Source organism: Tamandua tetradactyla, chromosome 2, assembly GCF_023851605.1.
Source record: "Tamandua tetradactyla isolate mTamTet1 chromosome 2, mTamTet1.pri, whole genome shotgun sequence".
Classification (NCBI taxonomy): domain Eukaryota; kingdom Metazoa; phylum Chordata; class Mammalia; order Pilosa; family Myrmecophagidae; genus Tamandua; species Tamandua tetradactyla.
The window spans coordinates 3,920,038-3,942,621 of NC_135328.1; the positions used below are offsets into that span (position 1 = coordinate 3,920,038).

The 22,584-nt window shown below is 39.9% G+C and overlaps 1 protein-coding gene across 5 annotated transcripts in view; it reads left to right on the forward strand.

Moving 5' to 3' along the window:
* Positions 1–22,584, forward strand: part of LOC143665532 (zinc finger protein 879-like) — a 58,520-nt gene that overhangs the window by 12,696 nt on the left and 23,240 nt on the right. Inside the window, exon 1 of one of the 5 annotated variants that reach the window (XM_077139049.1) lies at positions 12,139–12,335. The exons of the other annotated variants lie outside the window; for them this stretch is intronic. The gene's annotated coding sequence lies outside the window, so the exon portion shown is untranslated. Of the gene's footprint in view, positions 1–12,138; positions 12,336–22,584 lie in introns of those variants that run through there. 5 annotated transcript variants of the gene reach the window in all.

Below are 22,584 nucleotides of genomic sequence, written 5' to 3' on the forward strand. Positions count from 1 at the left end.
ATCATTGGATTGTCAGTGTTCCCCAACTAAAACCAGGCCAGGTAGCCATGCAGGGTCTAGAAAGACTTCCAAAAGCCCTGCTTCCCCCACCCTGTAGATGGCATTCTTCAGTTATTTTATCGTCCTTAAAGCTCTTTAACTTGTGGGGCTCAGAAGCATCTTACTGGGCATGTCTGAAACTACAGGGTTCCAGTACTTTCTCTTCACTGGTCAATGTCTGGCTGCATCCTCTTCTTTATTTGGACTCTTGTAGCCATCCTTCAGCAAGGATTGGGGTGCCTTCTGCTACTTCCTTCCATAGTGGGGGATGGATGCTAGGAGCCACTGCCAGAATTAAAGTCTGCCCACCTTCTCTCACATTCTTTGTCCCACACTGAACTGGACATTGAAATGTCCTCTTCTCTCCTTGGGTTCCCAAACCAGTTGATTAGGACAGTCTCTGTGACTACTTGCTGATTTAGGGAAAGAAGTCGGTTCTGCAGTTTCCTACCCAATCTTCCATTTTGGAAGCTTCTCCTAGTTATGCCGTCATCAGTGGCTTGTGTTCTGCCGTGGATCTCTGTGTACTTGGGTTATTTGTAATCTCACAGAATGAGATTTTATATTCTGTATCCCTGGTGGGAGGTGGGAGAGATTCCAGCTGCTGCCTCCCAAACTGCATGGAACTGAATAGGGGAGAGAGAGGTGAACTGACTGATTTGGGATGGAAATTTCCTACCTGATATTTTTCTCTTTTTGCAATTTAGTGTTTGTGGGCTCCTTCTCTTGTCTTTACCTTCTTTCAGAGTTCTGAGCAAGTGAGATTTGTGCTTTTTTCCCCATTAAATCTCTGGGGAGAGGTTTTCAGTAGATATCTTATTTTTCCATATTGATGATGTCATTTCCTAAAGGATTTTTTCACTATTGGTTTTTGCATTTATCCATTTAGTTACCTTTACTGAAGATCTTCTTTTCTTCATACTATTCCAAGCCAGTCTCTCCTTTTTCAAAGTTCCAACCTTCAAAACTCCCTTTAGTAATTCTTAATAGGCAGGTTTTTTGTTGACAAACTCTCTCAGTTTCTGTTTATTTATGGATGCCTTAAACACCTCTTATTTTTGAAGGACAGTTTTGCTGGGCAAAGTATATTTGCCTGGCAGTTTTTCTCTTTTGGTACCTTTGCCTTCTTGTCTCCATGATTTCTGATGAGAAATTGGTACTTAGGCTCATTGAGGATCCCTTGTATGTGATGAATTGCTTTCTTTTGCAATCCTCTCTTTATCTTTGGCATTTGACATTGTGATTAATATGTATTTCATAATAGATCTGTTAGTGTTTATTCTGTTTGTAGTAAGTTGTACTTGTTAGACGTGTATATTTATGTCTTTCACAAGAGTTGGGGAATTTTGGGCCATTATTTCTTCAAATAATCTTTCTGCCCCTTTTCCATCTTTTTTCCAAGATGTGTATGATTGTATGCTTCATGATTCACTGAACTTCCTGAGACGTGCTTAATTTTTTCTATTCTTTTCTCTACCTTCTTCTGATTGTATTTTGATTATCCTATTCCAGTTCACTGATTCTTTTGCCTATTGAAATCTGTTGTTATATACTTCTAGTGTATTTTTTTAATTGTGAGAAATAGCATATATACAAAAAAAGCAATACATTTCTAAGCACACTGCAGCAATTATACCACAGATTTCAGAGTTTGGTATAGGTACAGTTCCACAATTTTAGATTTTGCATTCTAGCTGTTAAAGGACATTGGCGACTAAAGGAAATATCAATACATTCAGCAGTAATACTCATTTGTTAAATCCAATCTTCTCTGTTATAACCCCACCTTCTCTTTTAATCTTTTTCCCAATCTCTAGGGGTATTTGGACTATGCACATTGTAACATTTTCATTTGGAAAGTGCCATCAATTACATGGGTTAGGGGGTTGGAACTAATTGATGTTCTGGAGAGGATGGTCCTTCTGAGTTTCAGGACTTATCTGGCTTAGGAACCCATCTGGAGGTTGTTGAGGTTTCTGGGTAGTAATCATAGTGCATAGAACCTTTTTAGAATCTCAGATAGAGCCCTAGGTGTTTTTAGGTTTGTCAGGAATGGGTTTGGCAAACCATGGTTAATAGCAGTATCTAGATGAAGCTTGTATAAGAGTAGCCTCCAGAATAGGCTCTTGATTCTATTTCACCTCTCTCAGCCACTAATATGTTTATTTTGTTACAATTCTTTTCCCTCTTTGGGTTAGGAAGGCATTGTTGATCCCATGATGTCAGGGCCAGTCTCATTCTTGGAAATCATATTCTGTCTTACCAACGAGGCTTTCACCCCTTGATGGCATGTCCCACGTAGTAGGAAGTATAATGATTTTACTTGCACAATTGAGCTTTGAGAGACACAGGCCACATCTGAGCAACAAAAGAGGTCCCCTGGAAGTAATTTGTAGGCATAACTATAGATAGGCTTAGCTGCTACACTTCATAAATAAGCTTCACAAGAGCAAGCCTCACGATTAAGGGCTTGGTCTATTGATTGTGAGTCCCAAATGTTTGAGACAGTATGGGGGGTTTCCCTAGTGGTAAAGTTTAATAATTCCATATTTTTCCCCCATCCCTCAAGGGACTTTGCCAATACTTTTTAATTATCTACTCAACATAGTCTGGGATATATCTGAGCATTACATTAATCTGTACAGAATTACAAGCTTTCATTCTCATTCTGTGTTTGGGTTGTTTAAATGATCTATCCAGATAGGTTGAGTTAGATTATATGCTACAGGTTGAATTAGATTATATGCTACAGAAAATTTAGATTTTGGACAAAATAAACCTATTTCCTTTGGTCTCATGGAGTAGGTGAAATTCTGAAATACAATGTCCTCCTTACCCCTGTATTCAGATTTATCTTAGTCTTGACCTGATTGGCTTTGGTTTTATCTCTACTTGATGCCTGATCTCGATGCCTGATCTCTTTTTCAATTTCTTTAAGAGTTCAGTGTTGTGATACTGACCTTCAGAACTTCAGGATTCCTATTCCTGCTCTTAGGTATCAAGCAGGTGCCCAAAGTTCCAGGGAAATACTAGGGTATGCATATGTAGCACAACCTCTCAGAATCTAGAAATGACAATTACAGCTGCAGATTAAATGTGACTACATTTAACTATAAGAGCTTACAATCGAGGCCCCAATTTTCTTATAAGTACTTTCTAAATGTGACCATATAATATTTCTTCTTTTGTTTTTGGCTTTTTTTGTATCACATAACATCTCCTGGGTTCATTTACTTCATTGCATGCCTCATGACTTCATTCCTTTCTGTAGCAGTACAATATTCAATCATATGTATGCACCACAGTTCCCTATTCTGCTTCTCAGTCAGTGTATCCTTCAGCTACCTCCATCCATTCAGCATTAGGTATATGTTCAAAGTCAACACTCCATGTCTCACATTATCCTCATTTAGTTGAATAATCATCAGCACTCAATTTTAAGCAATTTTCATTGCTCTCAAGAGAAAAAATAACCTCACCTCAAGTGTCTTCTTGATCTCCTTTGTGTCATTACCCAACTCATTGTGTTTGTTTAATAGAATTCTATGAACATTTCTCACCGAATAGAAAATCCAAATCTCCCCTTAACATTTGTCCTACCTCCCAATTATTTACCCCAGGTTGTGGTACTGTTGATGTCTTCCTGTTAAACATAGCCCATTGTGTGCAGTAGTTTCCCCCTTTATCCCTCTATTATTTATTCTTTGTACAAGATTCATACCTTTGAAATAGTTCATGCAAGAACTTATATTTGTAATGATAATTGGTGGGATAATCGCGCCATACAATCCCTTTCAATCATGTTCATCTTCAATATGGTAATATTAGTTTTACTCCCACTAATGAAGTGCCGTCACTTCTATCCATTCCCTTACATTTAAGTTCAACCTTATTAGTTAATTGTCAACCCATCTCTAGCTTCCATATATCTCTAGGTCCCCTATATTCTCTGTTATAAGCCTCTGAGTTTTCCTTTATCGAGGTCATAAAAATGAAATCATGCGTTATCTATCCTTTTGTGCCTGCCATATTTCACTCAGTATTATGCCCTCAAGGTTCATCCATGTTGTCATATGCTTCAGAACATTATTTCTTTCTGCTGCATATTATTCCATTGTATGTATATATCACATTTTGTTGATCCATTTGTATGTTGATGGGCATTTGCTTGTTTCCATCTTTTAGCAATTGTGAATAATGCTGCTAAGAACATTAGTGTGCAAATATGTGTCACTACTTTCACCTCTTCTGGGTGATGGTATTGCTAGGTCATAGGCCAACTCAATATTTAGTTTTCTAAGGAACTGCCAAACAGTCTTCTGTAGCAGCGGTACCATTATACAGTCCCACCCTCTGTGCGTTAGTGTCCCAGTTTTTACGTTTATAATCTATTTTTGCTGATGTTGGTATAGGTTCTCCTGTTTTCTTTTAGTTGCAGCTTGTATGGGACATCTTTTTTCATCCTTTCACTTTCAATTAATTGTATCCTTGGGTCTAAGATGAGTCTCTTGTAGGCAGCATATAGAGGGATCATATATCTTAAAGCATTCTGCCAATATGTATCTTATAATTGGTGAGTTTAGTCCATTATCATTCAAAGTTACTACTGTAAAGGTATTTCTTGAATCTAACATCTTATGCTCTGGATTTTATTTATCAGTTCCATATGCTCTTTTCCTTCCTTCTCTTTTTATTCTTTAAGTTACCCTTGCTGGTACTCTTCACTTTGTCCTCCTCCAGACCTTCTTCTCCTGCCTTTTTTTTTGTTTAGCCAACAGAACTCCCTTCAGAATTTCTGGTAGGGCTGGTCTCTTGTTGATAGATTCTCTCAGTTTTGTTTGTCTGTGAAAATTCTAATCTCTCCTTCAGTTTTGAAGGACGGTTTGTCTGGTGTGGTAGTTAGATTCAGTTGTCAACTTGGCCAGGTGAAGGCACCCAGTTCTGTTGCTGTGTACATGAGCCAATGGTATGTGAAACTCATTTGTTGCTGATTACATCTGCAGTTGGCTAGGAGGCGTGCCTGCTGCAGTGAATGACATTTGACTTAATTGGCTGGTGCTTAAATGAGAGAGCACATCGTAGCACAGCCCAGGCTGCTCAGCATACCTCATCTCAGCACTCGCAGCTCAGCCCAGGCCTTTGGAGATGCAGAAAGAAAACACCCCAGGGAAAGTTGATGGAACCCAGAGGCCTGGAGAGAAGGCCAGCAGAGACCATCCTGTGCCTTCCCACATAAGAAAGAACCTCAGTTGAAAGTTAACTGCCTTTCCTCTGAAGAACTAACAAAATAAATCCCCTTTTATTAAAACCCAATCCATCTCTGGTGTGTTGCATTCCAGCAGCTAGCAAACTAGAACAGCTGGGTAAAAAATTCTTGGCTGGAAAACTTTCTCTTTCAGGATCTTAGATATATCATACCACTGCCTTCTCACCTCCATAATGTCAGTTGAGTAGTCTGAACTCGGTCTTATGTGGTTTCCCTTGTATGTAGTAGATTGTTTTTCTCTTGCCGCTTGCAGTATTTTCTGCTGCTCTTCAAAATTTGACAGACTGATTTGTATGTATCTTGGGGAAGGCCAGTTTGGATTTATTCTATTTGGAATTCATTGGGCTTCTTTGCTTTGCATATTTATGTATGTCTTTTATAAGTGTTGGGAAGTTTTCCCCCATTATCTCCCCAGCTACTCTTCCTAGCCCTTTACTCTTCTCCTGGGACACCTATGATTGTTTCACTTGTGCTGTTCATGTTGTCCATCATTTCCCTGAGTCCAGTTCACTTTTTCTTTTTGTTTATCTTTTTTGTCATTTATTTTGTGCACTTAAAATCAGTTGTTCTGGGCAGTGCGACAGTGGCTCAGTGACAGAATACTCACTTGTCTTGCCGGAGACCCAGGTTCGATTCCTGGTGCCTGCCCATGTGAAAAAACATCAGTTGTCCTTTCCTCTAGTTCGCTTAATCTTTCATTTGCCTCTTCAGATCTGCTATTAAGTATCTCTAGTATATATTTTTATTTAGTCTACAGTATCTGTCATCTCTGTGATTTCTGCTATTTTTCTATTCTTTCAAATTCTTCTTTATGTTCTTCTACTGCCTTCTTTTTGAACTTTTTTTATTGTTAAATATAGCATATATACAAACAAAAGAAAGAAAAAGCAGTAATTTTCAAAGTATATTTTCTGTTGTCTTCTTGATCTCCCTTATGTCATTAACCACCCTATTTTGCTTATTTAGTAGAGTTCTATGAACATCTTCATCAGTTGTTCCAAACACTGTCTTTTCTAGTATTTTAGTCTGTCTTCATCTTCTTATAGTTTGTGATTTTCTCTTGATTTTGAAGCATTTAATTATCTTGGTAGAATTTCTTTTAAAGTTGATTTCCCTCAGTTGTCTAAGGTTTTCTATTTGTGGGATGGGCATCAGGTGGGGTGTGGGCCCGGGTGAAGCAATGCAGTGGTGGAACATGGTGCAGGGCTAGGCATGGGGCAGGGGCATCATTCTGGCATCCGTGAGCATGTGGGGTTCAGGGCACAGGGTTGTGTGGGGGCAAGGTGCGGCTCAGGCAGGCCTTGGAGCACAGGGGTAGGATGCAGTGTTGGAGACAGAGGCAGGGTGCGGAGGGAGGTGTATTATGGGGTCTGTGCAGGTACGCGTGGCATGGGGGGGCTTGATGTGTGTGCCTGGGATCAGAGGCACATGCACGTGGAATGTGGGGTCCATGGAGTTCGTGGCACAGGTCACAGGGAGGGAAGAGGGTAGCGTGGGCAAGGTTCGGGGTGCTGGGAGGTGGGGCCAGGGCATGTTTGTGCATGGCATGCAGAGCTGGGGTGTGCATGCTCAGTATGGGGGCAGGGTTTGGATGCCCATGTGATGTCCATGAATGCTTGCAGGGGTGGTGGGGGACGGGTGTGACGGGGGACCAGGTCTTAGTGGTATGGATTGCAGGGTGGAACTTGAGGGCATAGATTGCAGGGGAACACTGAGCATGTGGGTGTAGTGCACTCAAGGAGCGGGTCTTGGCTTACTTCCCTATCCCTGCCTCCATGTCCATATATTCCTCGGGGTTCTGTGCTTTATTTTGAATGATGTGATAAGTTCTTTGCACTAACTGTATGTTCTCAGGTCTCTGCATCTCAGTTCCTTAGCTTTGTTATCCAGGACCTCCACATGTAGTGTAGGCAACCCTCCCAGGTTACTCACACCCTGGAACCACTGTCCTTACTCATGTTCTGCCACTTCTCTATGTATCCTCTAGTGTGTATATATATATATATATATATATATATATATATATATATATATATATAGTGTGTGTGTGTGTGTGTGTATACTTTTTTTTTTTAAATGTGCAAATTGAACCCGGGTCTCCGGCATGGCAGACGAGAACTCTGCCACTGTGGCCTGCCCTCTAGTATATTTTTAATGTTCATTATTGTGCCCTTCATCCAATTCCTGTTTTTTGTTAAACTTTGAATTTTTTTCTATGCTCACACATTGTCTTTTTAATATCCTTTAGCACTGTAATCTGCCATTAGTTTATTTGTAGCCATACTTTCCTTCATCTTCTTGAACTGATTTAGGAGATGTGTTTGAATTTGTTTGATTAGTTATTCCAAATTCTATGTCTCTGGAGTTTTAGTTTGTTCCTTTTACTGAGTTAAATCTAACTTTTTTTTGTATAGCTTGTAATATTTTATTGATATCTTGGAATCTTATTATTTACATGTGTTAATGTTGAACATTTTCTCCCTCTTGCCTAGTGTTTTATTGCTGATTGGCTTTGTATTAAGCCTCTTTTATAATTGTTCCAACTTATTCTGAAACTTTAGAGTAACCTTTGTTAAACTGTTCAGATTTTCTCAGCTTTTCTTCTCTTCATTCTTGCTCTAGCTGTGTGTTATCCATTTTTTTTACTTATATACAATTTTTTTATTAATTAAAGAAAAAAAGAATTTAACACATTTAGAAATCATTCCATTCTACATATGCAATCAGTAATTCCTAACATCATCGCATAGATGCATGATCATCATTTCTTAGTACATTTGCATCGATTTAGGAAAAGAACTAGCAAAACAACAGAAAAAGATATAGAATGTTAATATAGAGAAAAAGTAAAAATAATAATAATAATAAAAAAGAAAAGGAAAAAGAAAAAAACAAAAGACACAAACAAACAAACAAAAAAACTATAGCTCAGATGCAGCTTCATTCAGTGTTTTAACATAATTACATTACAATTAGGTATTATTGTGCTGTCCATTTTTGAGTTTTTGTATCTAGTCCTGTTGCACAGTCTGTATCCCTTCAGCTCCAATTACCCATTATCTTATCCTGTTTCTAACTCCTGCTGAACTCTGTTACCAATGACATATTCCAAGTTTATTCTCGAATGTCAGTTCACATCAGTGGGACCACACAGTATTTGTCCTTTAGTTTTTGGCTAGACTCACTCAGCATAATGTTCTCTAGGTCCATCCATGTTATTACATGCTTCATAAGTTTATTCTGTCTTAAAGCTGCATAATATTACATCGTAGTATATACCACAGTTTGTTTAGCCACTCGTCTGTTGATGGACATTTTGGCTGTTTCCATCTCTTTGCAATTGTAAATAATGCTGCTATAAACATTGGTGTGCAAATGTCCGTTTGTGTCTTTGCCCTTAAGTCCTTTGAGTAGATACCTAGCAATGGTATTGCTGGGTCATATGGCAATTCTATATTCAGTTTTTTGAGGAACCGCCAAACTGCCTTCCACAGTGGTTGCACCATTTGACATTCCCACCAACAGTGGATAAGTGTGCCTCTTTCTCCGCATCCTGTCCAGCACTTGTCATTTTCTGTTTTGTTGATAATGGCCATTCTGGTGGGTGTGAGATGATATCTCATTGTGGTTTTGATTTGCATTTCTCTAATGGCCAGGGACATTGAGCATCTCTTCATGTGCCTTTTGGCCATTTGTATTTCCTCTTCTGAGAGGTGTCTGTTCAAGTCTTTTTCCCATTTTGTAATTGGGTTGGCTGTCTTTTTGTTGTTGAGTTGAACAATCTCTTTATAAATTCTGGGTACTAGACCTTTATCTGATATGTCGTTTCCAAATATTGTCTCCCATTGTGTAGGCTGTCTTTCTACTTTCTTGATAAAGTTCTTTGATGCACGAAAGTGTTTAATTTTGAGGAGCTCCCATTTATTTATTTCTTTCAGTGCTCTTGCTTTAGGTTTAAGGTCCATAAAACCGCCTCCAATTGTAAGTTTCATAAGATATCTCCCTACATTTTCCTCTAACTGTTTTATGGTCTTAGACCTAATGTTTAGATCTTTGATCCATTTTGAGTTAACTTTTGTATAGTGTGTGAGATACGGGTCTTCTTTCATTGTTTTGCATATGGATATCCAGTTCTCTAGGCACCATTTATTGAAGAGACTGTTCTGTCCCAGGTGAGTTGGCTTGACTGCCTTATCAAAGATCAAATGTCCATAGATGAGAGGGTCTATATCTGAGCACTCCACTCGATTCCATTGGTCGATATATCTATCTTTATGCCAATACCATGCTGCTTTGACCACTGTGGCTTCATAATATGCCTTAAAGTCCGGCAGCGTGAGACCTCCAGCTTCGTTTTTTTTCCTCAAGATACTTTTAGCCATTCGGGGCACCCTGCCCTTCCAGATAAATTTGCTTATTGGTTTTTCTATTTCTGAAAAGTAAGTTGTTGGGATTTTGATTGGTATTGCATTGAATCTGTAAATCAATTTAGGTAGGATTGACATCTTAACTAGATTTAGTCTTCCAATCCATGAACATGGTATGCCCTTCCATCTATTTAGGTCTTCTGTGATTTCTTTTTTTTTTTTTATTATTAATTAAAAAAAGAATTAACAAAACAATTAGAAATCATTCCAATCTACATGTACAATCAGTAATTCTTAATAACATCAAATAGTTGCATATTCATCATTTCTTAGTACATTTGCATCAATTTAGAAAAAGAAATAAAAAGACAACAGAATAAGAATTAAAACAATAATAGAAAGAAAAAAAAACAAAAAAAAACAAAAACAAAAAACCTATACCTCACATGCAGCTTCATTCAGTGTTTTAATATAATTGCATTACAATTGGGTAGTATTGTGCTGTCCATTTCTGAGTTTTTATATCCAGTCCTGTTGTACAGTCTGTATCCCTTCATCTCCAATTATCCCTTCTCTTTTTTTTTTTTTTTTTAATTAACGGAAAAAAAGAAATTAACCCAACATTTAGAGATCATACCATTCTACACATGCAATCATTAATTCTTAACATCATCACATAGATGCATGATCATCATTTCTTAGTACATTTGCATTGGTTTAGAAGAACTAGCAACATAACCGAAAAAGATATAGAATGTTAATATAGAGAAAAAAATAAAAGTAATAATAGTAAAATCAAAACAAAACAAAACAAAACAAAACAAAAACCTATAGCTCAGATGCAGCTTCATTCAGTGTTTTAACATGATTACTTTACAATTAGGTATTATTGTGCTGTCCATTTTTGAGTTTTTGTATCTAGTCCTGTTGCACAGTCTGTATCCCTTCAGCTTCAATTACCCATTGTCTTACCCTGTTTCTAACTCCTGCTGAACTCTGTTACCAATGACATATTTCAAGTTTATTCTCGAATGTCCGTTCACATCAGTGGGACCATACAGTATTTGTCCTTTAGTTTTTGGCTGGATTCACTCAGCATAATATTCTCTAGGTCCATCCATGTTATTACATGGTTCATAAGTTTATCTTGTCTTAAAGCTGAATCCATTCTGCCATTCTATGTCTTTTGATTGGGAAATTCAGTCCATTAACTTTTAGTGTTATTACTGTTTGGATAATATTTTCCTCTACCATTTTTGCTTTTGTATTATATATATCATATCTGATTTTCCTTCTTTCTACACTTTACTCCATACCTCTCTCTTCTGTCTTTTCGTATCTGACTCTAGTGCTCCCTTTAGTATTTCTTGCAGAGCTGGTCTCTTGGTCACAAATTCTCTCAGTGACTTTTTGTCTATAAATGTTTTAATTTCTCCTTCATTTTTGAAGGACAATTTTGCTGGATATAGGAGTCTTGGTTGGCAGTTTTTCTCTTTTAGTGATTTAAATATATCATCCCACTGTCTTCTAGCTTCCATGGTTTCTGCTGAGAAATCTACACATAGTCTTATTGGGTTTCCCTTGTATGTGACAGATTGTTTTTCTCTTGCTGCTTTCAAGATCCTCTCTTTCTCTTTGACCTCTGACATTCTAACTAGTAAATGTCTTGGAGAACGCCTATTTGGGTCTATTCTCTTTGGGGTGCGCTGCACTTCTTGGATCTGTATATTTAGGTCTTTCATAAGAGTTGGGAAATTTTCAGTGATAATTTCTTCCATTAGTTTTTCTCCTCCTTTTCCCTTCTCTTCTCCTTCTGGGACACCCACAACACGTATATTTGTGCGCTTCATATTGTCATTCAGTTCCCTGATTCCCTGCTCAAGTTTTTCCATTCTTTTCCCTATAGTTTCTGTTTCTTTTTGGAATTCAGTTGTTCCATCCTCCAGTTCACTAATTGTAGCTTCTGTCTCTTTAGATCTACCATTGTAGGTATCCACTGTTTTTTCCATTTTTTCTTCTTTGTCCTTCACTCCCACAAGTTCTGTGATTTGTTTTTTCAGATTTTCTATTTCTTCTTTTTGTTCAGCCCATATCTTCTTCATGTCCTCCCTCAATTTATTGATTTGGTTTTTGAAGAGTTTTTCCATTTCTGTTCGTATATTCAGCATTAGTTGTCTCAGCTCCTGTATCTCATTTGAACTATTGGTTTGTTCCTTTGATTGGGCCATATCTTCAATTTTCCGAGCGTCATCCATTATTTTCTGCTGGTGTCTGGGCATTTGATCAGATCTCCCTGGGTGTGGGACCCAGCTGGTTGAAAGGTTTTTCTGTGGAATCTCTGGGCTCTGTTTTTCTTTTCCTGCCCAGTAGGTGGCGCTCGTGGCGGTCGTTTGTCTGCGGGGCAGTCGGCCCGGGAAACCGCGCGTGGAGGCGGGGATCGCTGGCCGCCGTGGCTTGGGGGAGTGCCGGTCCAAATTGCCCAGCTGGCCCGAGACGCCAAGTGTGACGGGAGGGCCCCGCTATCCAATGTTCCCAGTCAGACCGGGGAGCCACGTGCGTGGAGGGGACCCCAGACGCCAGCCACCCCAGCCGGGAAAACGTGCACCCCTCGGGTATCTCACAGCAGTGGATTCTCCCTACCCGTTCAGCCGTTCCAGAATGGGGTACGCTGTCTTTTTTGGTCTCTGTCGTGACTCCGGGAGCTGTTTTGTATTGTTTCTGTTTCTTTAGTTGCTTTTCTGGAGGAGGAACTAAGACCCGCGCGTCTTACTAAGCCGCCATCTTCTCCCTTCTGTGATTTCTTTTAACAGTTTTTTGTAGTTTTCTTTGTATAGGTTTTTTGTCTCTTTAGTTAAATTTATTCCTAGGTATTTTATTCTTTTAATTGCAATTGTAAATGGGATTCATTTCTTGATTTCCCCCTCAGCTTGTTCATTGCTAGTGTATAGAAATGCTACAGATTTTTGAATGTTGATCTTGTAACCTGCTACTTTGCTGTACTCATTTATTAGCTCTAGTAGTTTTGTTGTGGATTTTTCCGGGTTTTCGACGTATAATATCATATCGTCTGCAAACAGTGATAGTTTTACTTCTTCCTTTCCTATTTTGATGCCTTGTATTTCTTTTTCTTGTCTAATTGCTCTGGCTAGAACCTCCAACACGATGTTGATTAATAGTGGTGATAATGGACATCCTTGTCTTGTTCCTGATCTTAGGGGGAAAGTTTTCAATTTTTCCCTATTGAGGATGATATCAGCTGTGGGTTTTTCATATATCCCCTCTATCATTTTAAGGAAGTTCCCTTGTATTCCTATCTTTTGAAGTGTTTTCAGCAGGAAAGGATGTTGAATCTTGTCAAATGCCTTCTCTGCATCAATTGAGATGATCATGTGATTTTTCTGCTTTGATTTGTTGATATGGTGTATTACATTAATTGATTTTCTTATGTTGAACCATCCTTGCATACCTGGGATGAATCCTACTTGGTCATGATGTATAATTCTTTTAATGTATTGCTGGATTCGATTTGCTAGAATTTTGTTGAGGATTTTTGCATCTATATTCATTAGAGAGATTGGTCTGTAGTTTTCTTTTTTTGTAATATCTTTGCCTGGTTTTGGTATGAGGGTGATGTTGGCTTCATAGAATGAATTAGGTAGCTTTCCCTCCACTTCAATTTTTTTGAAGAGTTTGAGCAGAGTTGGTACTAATTCTTTCTGGAATGTTTGGTAGAATTCACATGTGAAGCCGTCTGCTCCTGGACTTTTCTTTTGGGAAGCTTTTGAATGACTGATTCAATTTCTTTACTTGTGATTGGTTTATTGAGGTCATCTATTTCTTCTTGAGTCAAAGTTGGTTGTTCATGCCTTTCTAGGAACTTGTCCATTTCATCTACATTGTTGTATTTATTAGCATAAAGTTGTTCATAGTATCCTGTTATTACCTCCTTTATTTCTGTGAGGTCAGTGATTATGTCTCCCCTTCCATTTCTGATCTTATTTATTTGCGTCCTCTCTCTTCTTCTTTTTCTCAGTCTTGCTAAGGGGCCCATCAATCTTGTTGATTTTCTCATAGAACCAACTTCTGGTCTTATTGATTTTCTCTATTGTTTTCATGCTCTCAATTTCATTTATTTCTGCTCTAATCTTTGTTATTTCTTTCCTTTTGCTTGCTTTGGGGTTAGTTTGCTGTTCTTTCTCCAGTTCTTCCAAGTGGACAGTTAATTCCTGAATTTTTGCCCTGTCTTCTTTTTTGATATAGGCATTTAGGGCGATAAATTTCCCTCTTAGCACTGCCTTTGCTGCGTCCCATAAGTTTTGATATGTTGTGTTTTCGTTTTCATTCGCCTCGAGATATTTACTGATTTCTCTTGTAATTTCTTCCTTGACCCACTCGTTGTTTAAGAGTGTGTTGTTGAGCCTCCACGTATTTGTGAATTTTCTGGCACTCCGCCTATTATTGATTTCCAACTTCATTCCTTTATGATCTGAGAAAGTGTTGTGTATGATTTCAATCTTTTTAAATTTGTTGAGACTTGCTTTGTGATCCAGCATATGGTCTATCTTTGAGAATGATCCATGAGCACTTGAGAAAAAGGTGTATCCTGCTGTTGTGGGATGTAATGTCCTATAAATGTCAGTTAAGTCTAGCTCATTTATTGTAATATTCAAATTCTCTGTTTCTTTATTGATCCTCTGTCTAGATGTTCTATCCATTGATGAGAGTGGGGAATTGAAGTCTCCAACTGTTATGGTAGATGTGTCTATTTCCCTTTTCAGTATTTGCTGTGTATTCCTCACGTATTTTGGGGCATTCTGGTTTGGTGCACAAATATTTATGATTGTTATTTCTTCTTGTTTAATTGTTCCTTTTATTAGTAGATAGTGTCCTTCTTTGTCTCTTTTAACTGTTTTACATTTGAAGTCTAATTTGTTGGATATTAGTATAGCTACTCCTGCTCTTTTCTGGTTGTTATTTGCATGAAATATCTTTTCCCAAGCTTTCACTTTCAACCTATGTATATCTTTGGGTCTAAGATGTGTTTCCTGTAGACAGCATGTAGAAGGATCCTGTTTTTTAATCCATTCTGCCAGTCTATGTCTTTTGATTGGGGAGTTCAGTCCATTAACATTAAGTGTTATTATTGTTTGGGTAGTACTTTCCTCTACCATTTTGCCTTTGTATTTTATATATCATATCTGACTTTCTTTCTACATTCTTCTCCATACCTCTCTCTTCTGTCTTTTCGTATCTGACTCTAGTGTTCCCTTTAGTATTTCTTGCAGAGCTGGTCTCTTGGTCACAAATTCTCTCAGTGACTTTTTGTCTGAAAATGTTTTAATTTCTCCCTCATTTTTGAAGGACATATTTGCTGGATATAGAATTCTTAGTTGGCAGTTTTTCTCTTTTAGTAATTTAAATATATCATCCCACTGTCTTCTTGCCTCCATGGTTTCTGCTGAGAAATCTACACATAGTCTTATTGGGTTTCCCTTGTATGTGATGAATTGCTTTTCTCTTGCTGCTTTCACGATCCTCTCTTTCTCTTTGACCTCTGACATTCTAACTAGTAAGTGTCTTGGAGAACATCTATTTGGATCTATTCTCTTTGGGGTGCGCTGCACTTCTTGGATCTGTAATTTTAGCTCTTTCCTAAGAGTTGGGAAATTTTCAGTGATAATTTCTTCCGTTAGTTTTTCTCCTCCTTTTCCCTTCTCTTCTCCTTCCGGGACACCCACAACATGTATATTTGTGCGCTTCATATTATCATTCAGTTCCCTGAGCCCCTGCTCATATTTTTCCATTCTTTTCCCTATAGTTTCTGTTTCTTTTTGGATTTCAGTTGTTCATTCCTCCAGTTCACTAATTCTAACTTCTACCTCTTGAAATCTACCATTGTAGGTTTCCATTGTTTTTTTCATCTCTTCTACTGTATCTTTCATTCCCATAAGTTCTGTGATTTGTTTTTTCAGACTTTCCATTTCTTCTTTTTGTTCATTCCTTGCCTTCTTCATGTCCTCCCTCAATTCATTGATTTGGTTTTTGAAGAGGTTTTCCATTTCTGCTCGTATATTCAGAATTAGTTGTTTCAGCTCCTGTATCTCATTTGAACTATTGGTTTGTTCCTTTGACTGGGCCATATCTCCCATTTTCCTGGTGTGATTTGTTATTTTTTGCTGAAATCTGGACATTTAATTACCTTAATTAGTTTATTCTGGAGATTGCTTTCTCTTATCTTACCTAGGGTTTTCTTGCTGGATGAGTTTGTTGTCTATCTGTTCTTTGACCTTCAGTTCAGCTTTTTCTGGGCCTCTAGCCTAAGTTTTGTTACACAGAGGGTAATTTTTCAGTTCTTGTTTTCTTGTTTCTTGTCCTGCTTGTAAGGTGCGTTTTCCCTCCCCACCCTTAGGAGGGCCTACATAGGTATTACAGACTCCAGCTGGGTTTTCCCGGACTAAACTGGCTTCCTTTTGGGGGGAAAGAGTCACTTGCGTCAGTTTTCCCTGAGGGTGAGACCCAGCAGGTTGAAAGACTTTCCTGTGAAGTCTCTGGGCTCTGTTTTTCTTATCCTGCCCAGTATGTGGCGCTTGTCTGTCTGTGGGTCCCACCAGCAAAAGATGTTGTGGCTCCTTTAACTTTGGAAGACTCTCCCTGCTGGGGGTGTGGTGGAGACAGAGGAGAGGTTGTAGGCTGGTTTTAATGGCTTCAAATTGCCAAGCCCTGGGATCTGAATTCCTTGAGAGAGAGATTCCACCTGTATTGCATTTCACCCCTCCCCTGGGGAAGGCTCAGGCGGGAGACACCCCTGAAAGCAGCCTGTTTCTGCGTATGCCTGGGGCAGTTGCAGCCTGTGTAATCCCACCGCTGAATCCAGAGGCCGCCAAGCTTCTGTAGAAACAGCCACAAAAGCCTCCGTTTCATCCTCTTTCCTCTTTTTCGGTTAGCCCAATAGACAACCTCCGCCTTAACCAGTTTCGCCTAAGCTGGGGGCCTATTTTTAGTAGTCAGAATTTGTTTATTAATACCACAATTGGTGTTTGTTTGGACTCAGTCCCTGCTACTGTTAGAGTCTCTTTCCTTTCCCTCCGGGAAGCCGCCTGTGAGGGAGGGGCGCCAGGCACCGGCCCCCGGCCGCCGTGGCTTGGGGAACTCACTGTTCCGGAGACTCGCAGCCGGTCCAGCTGGTCCAGATTGGGGTACGTTGTGTGTCTGGTCACTGTCGTGGCTCCGGGAGCTGTTCTGAACTGTTTCTGGTTATTTAGTAGTTGTTCTGGAGGACGCACTAAAACGCGCACATTACTAAGCCGCCATCTTGGCCCCTCCTCCTTTCTTGTTCTTTTTCCCTTCTAATATTCCTTTTAACTGTTTTTCTCTTTCTTCTCCTTCTGTGACTTCCATAACGTATCTTGTTGTGCTTGATGGTGTCCCAGAGGTTTCTTATGCTTGTTCACCTTTCTTTCTTCTTTCTGTTCTACCACTGAATCATTTCAGTTACTTTATCATTCTGTTCATAGATTCTTTCTTCTGCCATCTCCAATCTGCTATTAAACCTTTTTGGAATTTTGAATTTCAGTTACCGTGGTCATCATCTCTGTTTCTTTCCAAAATTTTCATATCTGTCTTTGCTGATATTCTCATTTTGTTCATATATAATTTTTTTATATCCTTTAGTTCTTTTTCCAAGTTTTGTTTTATCTTTTTGAGCATATCTAATATAATTTTTTAAAAGTTTTGTCTGATATGTCTGAAGTCTGTTTTTCTTTTTTTCCCCATGTTGTCTACCTGTGGACGGGCCACCATTTCCTGTTTCTTTGTTTTGTAATCTTTTGTTACATGCTGTGCATTTGAATATTTTAATGTGTTGTATGTATCTGGAATTTAGTTCCTGAGCTGTGTGTTCTTTAAGATTGTGTCTGGCAGAATTTTCCTTGTAACTGGCAGAGATTTTAGAGAGAAAAGCTATGTGGCACTATCATCTGTTGGAGTAGTTCCAATAAATCAAGTATAGGATTAAATTCCCTTTCAGTGATGCTAGACATGTTATAAATAGCCTCTTGCTTTTCATTTATCCTGATTCAGGGGATCAGGATCCACACTGCCTCATCGAAGGCACAGCTGTGTTGCAAGAAGCAATTACCTCTTATGTGATGGCTATGATGTACAAAAGAGGCCATGTTGGGGATTTTAGAGAATGATATGTTTTGTTTCTTTCTTGAGTGGTGTTAAGAGCTACATATCCTAAACTGCATTGCCTCCACTAGTATGGAAGGAAGATGTTATACAAGTGATTCCCACATGCACTAAGAATCAGACTTTTCTTAATGCCAGTGTTATTGTAGTCACCCTTGACCTACCAGTTGGTGACAAACAGGTATCTTTCTTTCTTTTTCATTAGCTGAGCATCAGCACTTTGCCATTATCCATAACATTCAGTAAAAGCCCATTTAACCACCTTGTTTGAACAGTACATGTTGATGTTGGTGATGTCTACTACCCCTTCTTCCTGACAGTGCAGCTAAATAGGGAGCTAACATTGCCAGGCAAGGTGAGCCCAGACTTAATGTCTGCCCAAGCAACTTTACAGTGCTGTGGCCCAGGGAGACACGTATAGATTTCTAGACCTTTGTTATGGTCAACATACTTGATTCTCCAGTGTCCCATCTGTAGGTTCCAGTTTTTGTACATTGGGTTACTTTTTCATATAGTGCAGTAGTGTTGCTTCCCATAGTAACATTAAAATTGGGCTCAAAGCTACCATCCTTGGAATCAAACCATACCATTTGGCTACAGTAGTAATTAGGAGCTTCTCCCAGGTATGGCCCAGTGCCATTTATGTTTTCATTGCATAGGGAACTGTTCTCCTCCAAGCTTGTGGTGCTCTTCATGGGAAATCCTTTGACTGCAAAAAAACAACTCCATTTCCAGTGGATTCTATCATACTCATCTAGAGAATGGTTTCTTTGAGACACTGAATTGTACATCCACTAGGCTTGTGTGATATACCACATTGAAAGTTTGGCTGGAATGAGGTGGAGAGAAAGCCCAATGTCTCACTTCAAATTCTGGCAAGAGGCAACAGTTGGTTTGGTTGGTGGCTCTAACAAATGCCTTTATCATTGGGACCCATGGGTGAGGAGTTGACCATTACTGTTAGCTAATTGGGAGGAGAAAGGGACAGTACATGCCCCTATCCCATCCCCACTCATACATAGATTCAAAGGTAAAGTTACTCTTGCCAGATGACTTGAGATGAGGATTGCCCAGGCTGTATGTCATGTCAAAGTCCCAAAGCAGCACTTCTGTGAAGATCCACTGCCTATGTTGTTTACTAAAGCTACTCTTGCCAGATGACTTGAGATGAGAATTGCCCAGGCTGTATGTCATGTCAAAGTCCCAAAGCAGCACTTCTGTGAAGATATACTGCCTATGTTGTTTAATCCATACTTTCCAGCCCTGATCATTTAATTCAGGAAGTGAAATCACCCACTGAACAAGTTTGGCAGAGCCTGTGATATTGCCTACCAGAACTGAAAAGTTGGTGTGTTATAGATGTAACCAGAGGAACCTTAGTACCTTGCCATTCTGTTGCTACCTCCTCTTGGAGTCCAGGAGTCCAGGATTGGAATCTGGGGTCCTTTACAGTAACACCCTTCAACCCAGACCACAAACCACCCTGGGGGAGCGCATGCCAGCAGGAAAAAGAAGAAAGAGTTGTAGCATATACTAAGATTGTGATTGCACAGGCATAGCCTATTCAAGCCACTCCCTGGATCTCCATTCTGTCCAGTTTCCCTATTTGCAGTGCAGTGTTTCTCTTCCACTGTGCTGTGTGTTTAATATCCAAGACTTTTTGATGGCCTTTGAATAATTGTAAGTTAAGTTTTCCATTCCATTCCAAGCAAATGACCCATTTTTGGGGGGGTTCGTAAGGATAATGAAATGTCCATGTTATGCCATGGGAATGTGGCCATTGCTGGGTTGCTTATGCTGGAAATTAGTATCTTTTTTTTTTTTTTTTTGCATGGGCAGGCACTGAGAATTTAACCTGGGTCTCTGGCATGGCAGGCAAGAACTTTCTTGCTCAGCCACCGTGGCCCACCTTGTAAATTAGTGTCTTGATTGACTGGTGTCTAGTTGGATATCCAAACACATAGCAGAGGTTTGCTATCCAAACCTAGGCTTTTCCGAGGTAGTCCTAGCAACCAAATATGGGATTGATGTCTCATATTCAGAGTATGTGTGTCTGGCAGTGAGACACTTCTGCAATGCGTGACCACAAATGAGTCCAGGTCACAAATGAGTTCAGGTCAAGTTGCCACACTCATTCAGGGAATAAGCCTTGACTGACAGGGCCCACTTTGTCAGGTTGTGTGTCCTGCACTCATTGGTAAGAGTCATAAGACTATGTTGTTTCTTGGGCCTCTATTTCTTCTAGAGTGAATCCTCATAATTTCCTTGCCCTCTTTTATAGTAGGTACAGCAGGCAATAATGGCAGCACAGAAACTTAATTCATTTTCTCCTTCAAATGGCTGTCAACATGGATGTCAAATAGCTCTCTTCCCAGTTGCAAGCTGTTGCAGTCCTTCCATTCCTCACATAGGGGAGTATCTGAAAGTATAATAATTGTTTTCTTGGTGACTGGACCATATGGCTAGCCCATTTGCAACAGCCCATGAGCCTGTAATTGTGCATCAGGAAGTGTTTTAGTCTGCCAAAGCTGCCAGAATGAAACACCAGAGATTGGATTGGCTTTTAATAAAAGGGGATTTATTTAGTTAAAAACTTGATAGTTCTTCAGAGGATAGGCAGCTAACTTTCATCTGAGTTTCTCTCTTACACAGGAAGGCATAGGGTGATGTCTGCTGGCCTTCTCTCCTAGCTTCTGGGTTCCAGCAGCTTTCCCTGGGGCAATTCCGTTCTGATTCTCCCAATGTCTGAGCTGAGCTGAGTGCTGAGATGAGGAATGCTGAGCTCTTGGGCTTTACTGGGTTGAGCACTCTTCTGACCTCTTTTATACCTCCAGCAAATTAAATTAAACATCATTCATTGAGGAAGGCACTCCAGTTAGTGGACTGCACATGTAATCAGCCATAGATGAGTTTCACATGCTAATGGTTCAAGTCCACAGCAGCAGAACTAGGCACCATCACCTGGCCAAGTTGACACCTGAGCCTAACTACCACAGGAAGTTTGTTGGAGTGTCCTGCACAGCCATCACTACTGCCATTGGGCAGAACATCCTTTTCTAGTCTCAGTCAGAAGGTGACCATCCTTGGAATGGATGGCTGTAGCATTCCACTGAACTCAAAACTCAGTTTTGAGTTTTCCAGTTTCCTACATGAATCAAGCCATAGCATCAGAAGAAATGTCCTCAGACTGTGGACTCCACTTAGCCAGGTGAGAGGCAGAACCATCCCCTGCAGTTTTATCATACCCCTCCAGTAAACCAGCTTTTTGTTCTTAGAGCCAGTTGCCTGCACTAGTGAGGACTGGCCTTGGATGAATGATTTCATGTAATGATGGAGCTTTGTTGAGCCTGTCCTGCTTTATTTGTAAGGTTAGTGAGTTCCCATGTGAGGATAGGCAGTTCTGGCTTTCATCCACATTGGCCACATCATTGGGTAAACAGTCTCCACTAAGACCCAGCAATACTTAAAAGCTACCGTTTGAAGGGGGGTGTACCTAGTGACCATCTTGCCGAATGTGTATCTCCAAAACCTGAGAGGTAGGTGCACTCTAGTAGTGGTTTCTTCTTCTACAGACTGCAGTCTACGTGGGTAGGAATTGCACAGACTGTAGAACATGCTATTGTTGGGGCCCAGTTAAAGGTAACTGCCTTTCTGACCTCAACTAAAAGAATGTCCAGATGTGGCACAAGTTGTCTCCATTAGCCAGACAGGCCTATTAGCTGTTGGTCCATGTTCTTGGTAGCGTGAGCTTCCAGTGACTGTAACTTCTGCTTGACTCTGTCTGGTATCCTTCTCTGAGTACTGGCCCAAGTGAACCCTAAAAGGTACATCTGTCCAGCAGACCTCTGGCCTGTCAGAATTGATTGCCCAATCTGCAATTGTCATAATATCTATGACTGTATATGGGACCTGCTCAACCAGTTCCTTAGTGGTACCTGCAAGGGGGATGTTATTGTTATAGTAGGTAACAAGTACTTATTGGGGTAATTGGGTTTATTGCAAGTCTGGCCCTACACGCTGGTGACATATTGCAGGAGAACTGAGATATCTCTGAGGAAAAACATTAAATGTATACTGCAGGCTGTTTCACATGAATAGAAATTGGCTCTGAGTTTTGTCCAGCCGAGGGATTGAAGAAAAGGTATCCACCAGGTCAGTAACAACATAGCTGTCCCCTGTGTAGGCTTCTACCACCTTGGTAGGCTTCTACCACCTTGGTGACAGCAGTGATATTGGGTACCCCAGAGGCCAAGGATGAACATCTCAGCATTTAATTAGCTGAAAATCTGTTGTCAGCCTTCAGGCTCTGAGGCCATTTTTCAGGCCAGAGTGGGCGGTTAAACTGTGACGAAATGTTTCTTAACACTCCTGCCTGCAGCACATGCTGAACCAGTATGGTAAATGTTCTTTTCCCCACCTTGTGTTCTGTATTACTTATGTTAAATAACCCAGTGGGGCTTGAGGAACACTACCTCCTCTGAGGGGTAATGCTCACTCACAACAAAGAATTCAAGACTAAGTATAGGGCATGTCCATTCCCATCTGCCACCCAAATTACTCAGGCAGCCAAGATGTTAATACGTATCATACATTCATTGGTAGTAACTGTGATCATCAGTGCCAGAAATGGCCCATTGGCCCCCACCCAAACCCTGCCATGTGCCACCATGTCTTGGCCCACATTCACTAATGCCACCAGTCTGTCTTTACCCCTGCAGGAGC